Genomic DNA, 5,600 nt, shown 5'->3' with positions numbered 1-5,600 from the left:
TTAACCTCGTGGTCTGATCCCGCTAAAACTTTGGCAGATGGATGTCACACATATCTCAATTTGGAAATTTAAAATATGCTCATGTTTCTGTTGATACCTGTTCCGGTATTGTACACGCTCCTCTGATGACTGGTGAAAAGGCTCGTAATGCCATTAGTCGTTGCTTAGAGGCATGGGCAGCCTGGGGAAAGCCTGATAGTATCAAGACAGACAACGGGCCTGCCTACACTGCAAAGTCCTTTCGGGCATTTTGCCAGACAATGCAGGTCGGTCATACTACAGGATTACCATACAATCCTCAAGGTCAAGGAATTGTGGAAAGAGCGCATCGTACCTTAAAAGAGCTTATACAAAAACCAAAAGAGGGAATTGTCAGCCGCCGAACACCAAAAGAACAACTTTCTTTGGCTCTTTTTACTCTAAATTTCTTAATTTTGGATGCACATGGCCGCTCTGCCGCGGATCGCCATGCTACTACTACACCTATGACTAATGCAGAAGTAAAGTGGAAGGATGTCTTAACTGATGAATGGCGTGGCCCAGATCCCATGATTTCGAGATCTAGGGGAGCTGTTTGTGTTTTTCCGCAGAATCAAGAGAATCCAATTTGGGTACCTGAGTGCTTGACTCGAAGATTGCCTTCTGCTCTTCCTGAAGATGAGACTACGAACCCTACTATTACTGGGAATGGTAATCCAGGTTGATTCACTCATCTTGTGGGCTATTGCCAGATCCTGGCCAGTACCCATGCCAGTTCATGGCAATTCTACTGTTTTGCCAACCTTTTTCTCTACCTCCTGTTTGTGTGATGTTCCTTGTATAGTGCCAAATGGAGAAATGCCCCAACGGTATGTCGCCATTAACTATTCTCTGTCGCATACCTTATGTTTTACTGTTAAGAACTCTTCCACGCCCTGCGTTTGGTCGCGTAGAGCCACATTTCAATATTCAATATAATATAAGCTCTAATGTGAGCAATGTACCCATTTGGCATCTGGCTTTCTATTAGCTAATCAAAGAATAGATTTAGTTCAAGAACAAATTGAAGCACTGTGTCATATGACTCAGCTGTCCTGCGTTTCCTCCTTTAGAGTTTATGCATTATTCCTTTTCAAGCTAACTTTTCTCAGCATTCTCAACAGAGCAAAGAAATCTCGAATTATCTGAAAGGAAACTGGTCCATGAAAACAGAGCAACTATCAAAACAATTGCTGATGCAGATTGCTGCCCTCAACAGCACTAGGTTGGACCCCAACACAGTTGAAGATTTGACCTCATGGATCACCAACGCTTTCTCCCTTTTTAAGGAGTGAACGGGCATGTTTGCCTGGGGAGCTATTGTCCTCCTGGGATGCGGAGTAGGTCTCTGGCTTATTGGCCGTTTAAAAAGAGAACATGCCAGACACAAAGTGGTTGTTTACCAGGCTATAACCACCATTAAAAAGGGTGCTTTTCCCAACATATGGCTGGCCTCTTTGAAAGATTAAGAGTTCGCCCTAGATCATTTTTGTCACTGTCATGTGGAGTCATTGTATCCAGAGCCGGGCAACTTTCCTCGAGCTCGGACCAACCTAAGACATAGGCCCAGTGGCGATAGGGTAACTCTATGACGGGTAAGTCCGAGTTTGGATGAGAACGACCTAAGACAGGAGCAATGACAAGATTGACATGACACCCAGATCTAGACCAGTCATTTTATTAAACAAAAAAGGGGGAGATGTAGGGCGCCCTCCTGTGGTGAACAATGGTACTGCGCATGCGCAGGCTTTGCACCTGGCATCAGTTGGCCGGTAATATGCTAATGAGGAAGCAGTACCATGCTAATGAGGTGATTCGTGCTCCGCCAATCCCTGAAGGACAATTAGCATAGCCTTAGCAGGCTGTCTATATAAGGCGAGCACTCTTGCTGCTTGAGGTCCCCGTATCAGCAAAATGAAGGTGGTCCTGCAATAAAGGCTGTTAAGAAGGATCTGACGGTGTTGTGTCTTCCTTGCTGGACAAGGTGGGCGCTACACTCCATTATGTAAATGTACCACATTTTCTGTACGCCTTCCTCTGTTGAAGGTCATCTGGGTTCTTTCCAGCTTCTGTCTGTTATAAATAGGGCTGCTATGAACATAGTGGAGCATGTGTCCTTGTTATATATTAGAGCATCTTTTGGGTATATGCCCAGGAGTGGTATAGTGGAGCCCTCAGTTAGTATTATGTCCAATTAAAAAATTAATTTATTCTTACACTCTAGATTGTATTACCCTCCCAGTTCACCCACCCGAGAGTTCCACATCCCATACATCCACCCGTGTACCAGCACTCACTCCCTCACCCCCGTCTTCACAAGGACATCCCCACCCCATCCACATCATCAGATCTCTAAACTTCCTGGGGCCCCCAGTCTCTTGAGGGTCAGTTGCATCTTCTCTGAATGAACCCAGATCCAGGAGTCCTCTTCTGTATATGTGCTGGAGGCCTCATCTCACCTGGTGTATGCTGCCTGGTTGGTGATCCAATGTCTGAGAGATCTCAGTGGTCCAGGTTAATTGAGACTACTGGTCCTCTTACAGGGTTGCCCTCCTCCTCAGCTTCCTCTAGCTTTTCCCTAATTCAACCAGAGTGGTCAGCAACTTCTGTTCATTGGTTGGGTGCACATTCTTTGCATCTGACTTTTTAGACTGCTTGTTGGGTCTTTTAGAGACCAGTCATGATAGATCCCTTTTTGTGAATGGCCCAACGACTCAGTAATGGTGTCAGGCCTTAGGGACATCCCCTTGAGGTGGATCCCATTTTGGGCCTGTCACTGGACCCTTTCTTCAGACTCTTTTCTTTTTCCATCCCTGTATTTTTTTCAGACAGGAAGAATTATGGGTCAGAGTTTTGACTGTAGGATGACAACTCCATCCTTCACTTGATGCCCTCTCTTTCTCCTGAAGGTAGATTCAATAAGTTCCCTCTCCCCACTGTAGGGCCTTTCATCTAGGGTCCCCCCTTTCAGTCCAGAGGGTCTCTCACTTCCCAGGTCTCTGGTACATTCTAGAGGGTCCTCCCAACCTACTTTCTACCAAGGTCACCTGTTTCCATTCTTTCTGCTGGCCCTCAGGGCTTCAGTCCTTTCCTCCCACCCAAAACCAGATCATGTTCCCCTCTCCCCCACCTGCATTCCCTTTCCCTTCCCCTTGTGATTGCTTTCCTCTCCCTCCCAGGTGGAACTGAGGCATTTTCATTTGACCCTTCAGCTTGTTGAACTTTTCAAGTTCTGTGGACTGTACCTTGGGTATACTGTACTTTTTGGCTAGTAACCACTTATTAGTGCATGTGCAATTTTCTGAGATAACACCAGACTGATTTCCAGAGTAGTTGTACCAGCTCGCAATCCCACCAACAATGGAGGAGTGTTCCTCGTTCTCCACAAACTCACCATCAAATCCTGCACCTGAGTTTTTGATCTTAGCCATTCTGAATGGTGTGAGGTGGTATCTCAGGGTTGTTTTGATTTGCATTTCCCTGATGACTAAGGATTTTTTTTTTTACATTTCCTTCACTTGTTTGATTGTGCTTTCATGTATTTCTTTCAGGGATTTATGTGTATCCTCTTTAAGAACTTCTACCTGTTTACCTGTGTTCTCCCATATTTATTAAGGGAGTTATTGATGTCCACTTTAAGTTCTTATCATCTACATGAGACAGGATTTTAGATCAGAATCTTGCTTTTCAGGTGTGTTAGGGTATACAGGGCTTTCTGTAGTGGGAGAACAGGGTTCTGTCGTTGCCAAGCGACACTGGTATCTGTTGCTTAAGTTCTTGAGATTGCCTTTTGCCATCTGGTTGTCACTGGTGTTAACTGGCCTTGCTGTCTCTGACTGGAGCCTGTTCCCTCCTGTGATCCTGTTTGTGTTGAGCATCCTTGGGTCCAGCTGTCTCTGGGTGTGGGAGGGGCTCTGGAGCATCTGATCTGTGATCCTGGCTGTGGCAGGTCTCCTGGGAGTCAAGCTTACTCTGGGTGTTGGCAGAGTCGTGGATGCTGTAGCACAGGATCTGTTCCTGGAGGCAGTTGAGAATCAGAAGGAAGGTGTGTCTTTGGCAAGGTGGAGGTCCTGCGTACTTGGGTCCTGGGGGATGTCCCAGTTAGGTCAGGAATTGGGGCAGTGGGGAACTCACCTGTGAGCCTGGTGTTTTCATAACTCCTGGGGCTCATGCCATCTCTGGGTGTGAGTGGGGTGGGGTGGAGGGAAAAGTTTGCCTTTCTGAACTTCAAATTGTTTCCTATGATTTTCTACACCAGAGCTGGTAGCAAAAACATCCTAGTCTAGCTTGACTAACAATATTACTTTTCCAAATGCTTTCTAAGAGTGGTGGTCCCTGCTGACAATTTACATCTATAAGTTCTTTCCTTGAGTAGTGATTGAATCACTAATCTGCTCTAGTAGCAATGCCTGAAAGTGATTAAACACTATTATTGTGAATGCCATAGATTCTGCCCAGTGAGGGGCTAAAGAGTCCTGAGAGTTTTTATGCAATTCTTAGATCAAGGGTGATGTGAGGAGAGCAAACAGAGCAGAACTCCATAATAACATGAAGTCGTCAGGACCTTTAGATTTTGGGGCCAAGCCTCAACTGAGGCTTACCTATCCTGATTGTGCTAAACAGTGAGCTGCATCCCCGAGTTCTAAAGCCATTTGTCCTTCCCTCTGCATTGCCCTTGGTATTCATGATCATAAAAATATAAATATGACAGGTTACTACATTGTATACCTTAAAAATATACAGTTACACATTCATTTCAAAGGGTGTAAAAACAGGGAGGGAAAATATAGCTGGTTGTAATGTAGACATGCTCAGTACAGTAGAACATGAAGAAGAAAAGGGGCTTAGGGTTACAGGTTGAGGAAGGAGCGCACGCATGAGATATGAAGGAGCATGTAAAGATAATTCTTTTTCTTGTCTCAACTCTATCGTAGTGACTTAGCTAGCATTTCTCTTGCTGTGATAAAACATTGTGACCAGAAACAACTCAGGGAGGAAATGGATTATTTCTTTTCCACTTCCATATCTCGGGCCACCATCAAAGGCAATTAGGACAAGAATTCAAGCAGGGCAAGAATCTGGAGACAGAAGCTGATGCGGAGGCCAATGAGGAGTGTTGTTTAGTGGGTTGCTCCTCATGGCTTGCTCAGCCTATTTTCTTGTAGAACTCAGGGCCATCAGCCTAGGGATGGTCTCATCCACATTGGGGTGGGAACTCTAACATCAACCATCAATCAAGGAAATATATCACAGGCCAAACAATGGTGCGTTTTCTCAATTAAGTTTCCCTCTTCAAAAATCACTCTAGGTTGTATAAAATTGACATAAAACTAGCCAATACACACGTGTGAATGTTTGTGGAAAAGTGGATGAAATGTATTTGACACCTAAAGAATAAGATTTAATGTGATGATTTACAGCTTCTCTTTTCGATACTGGTTCTGACTGTATGTACGTTCATTAAGTTGAGTAGACCTTGGGACTGGGAAAATTTAGGTGTGTGGTATTTTTTAATTTGTATTTTCATAACAAAAGTTTATTTGTTAAAAATAAAAAGATAAAATCTATAATAATCTCAATCA

Source organism: Rattus rattus, chromosome X (genome assembly GCF_011064425.1).
Source record: "Rattus rattus isolate New Zealand chromosome X, Rrattus_CSIRO_v1, whole genome shotgun sequence".
NCBI lineage: Eukaryota > Metazoa > Chordata > Mammalia > Rodentia > Muridae > Rattus > Rattus rattus.
The sequence above is the reverse complement of the archived record's forward strand: the minus strand, read 5'-3'. Positions refer to the sequence as shown.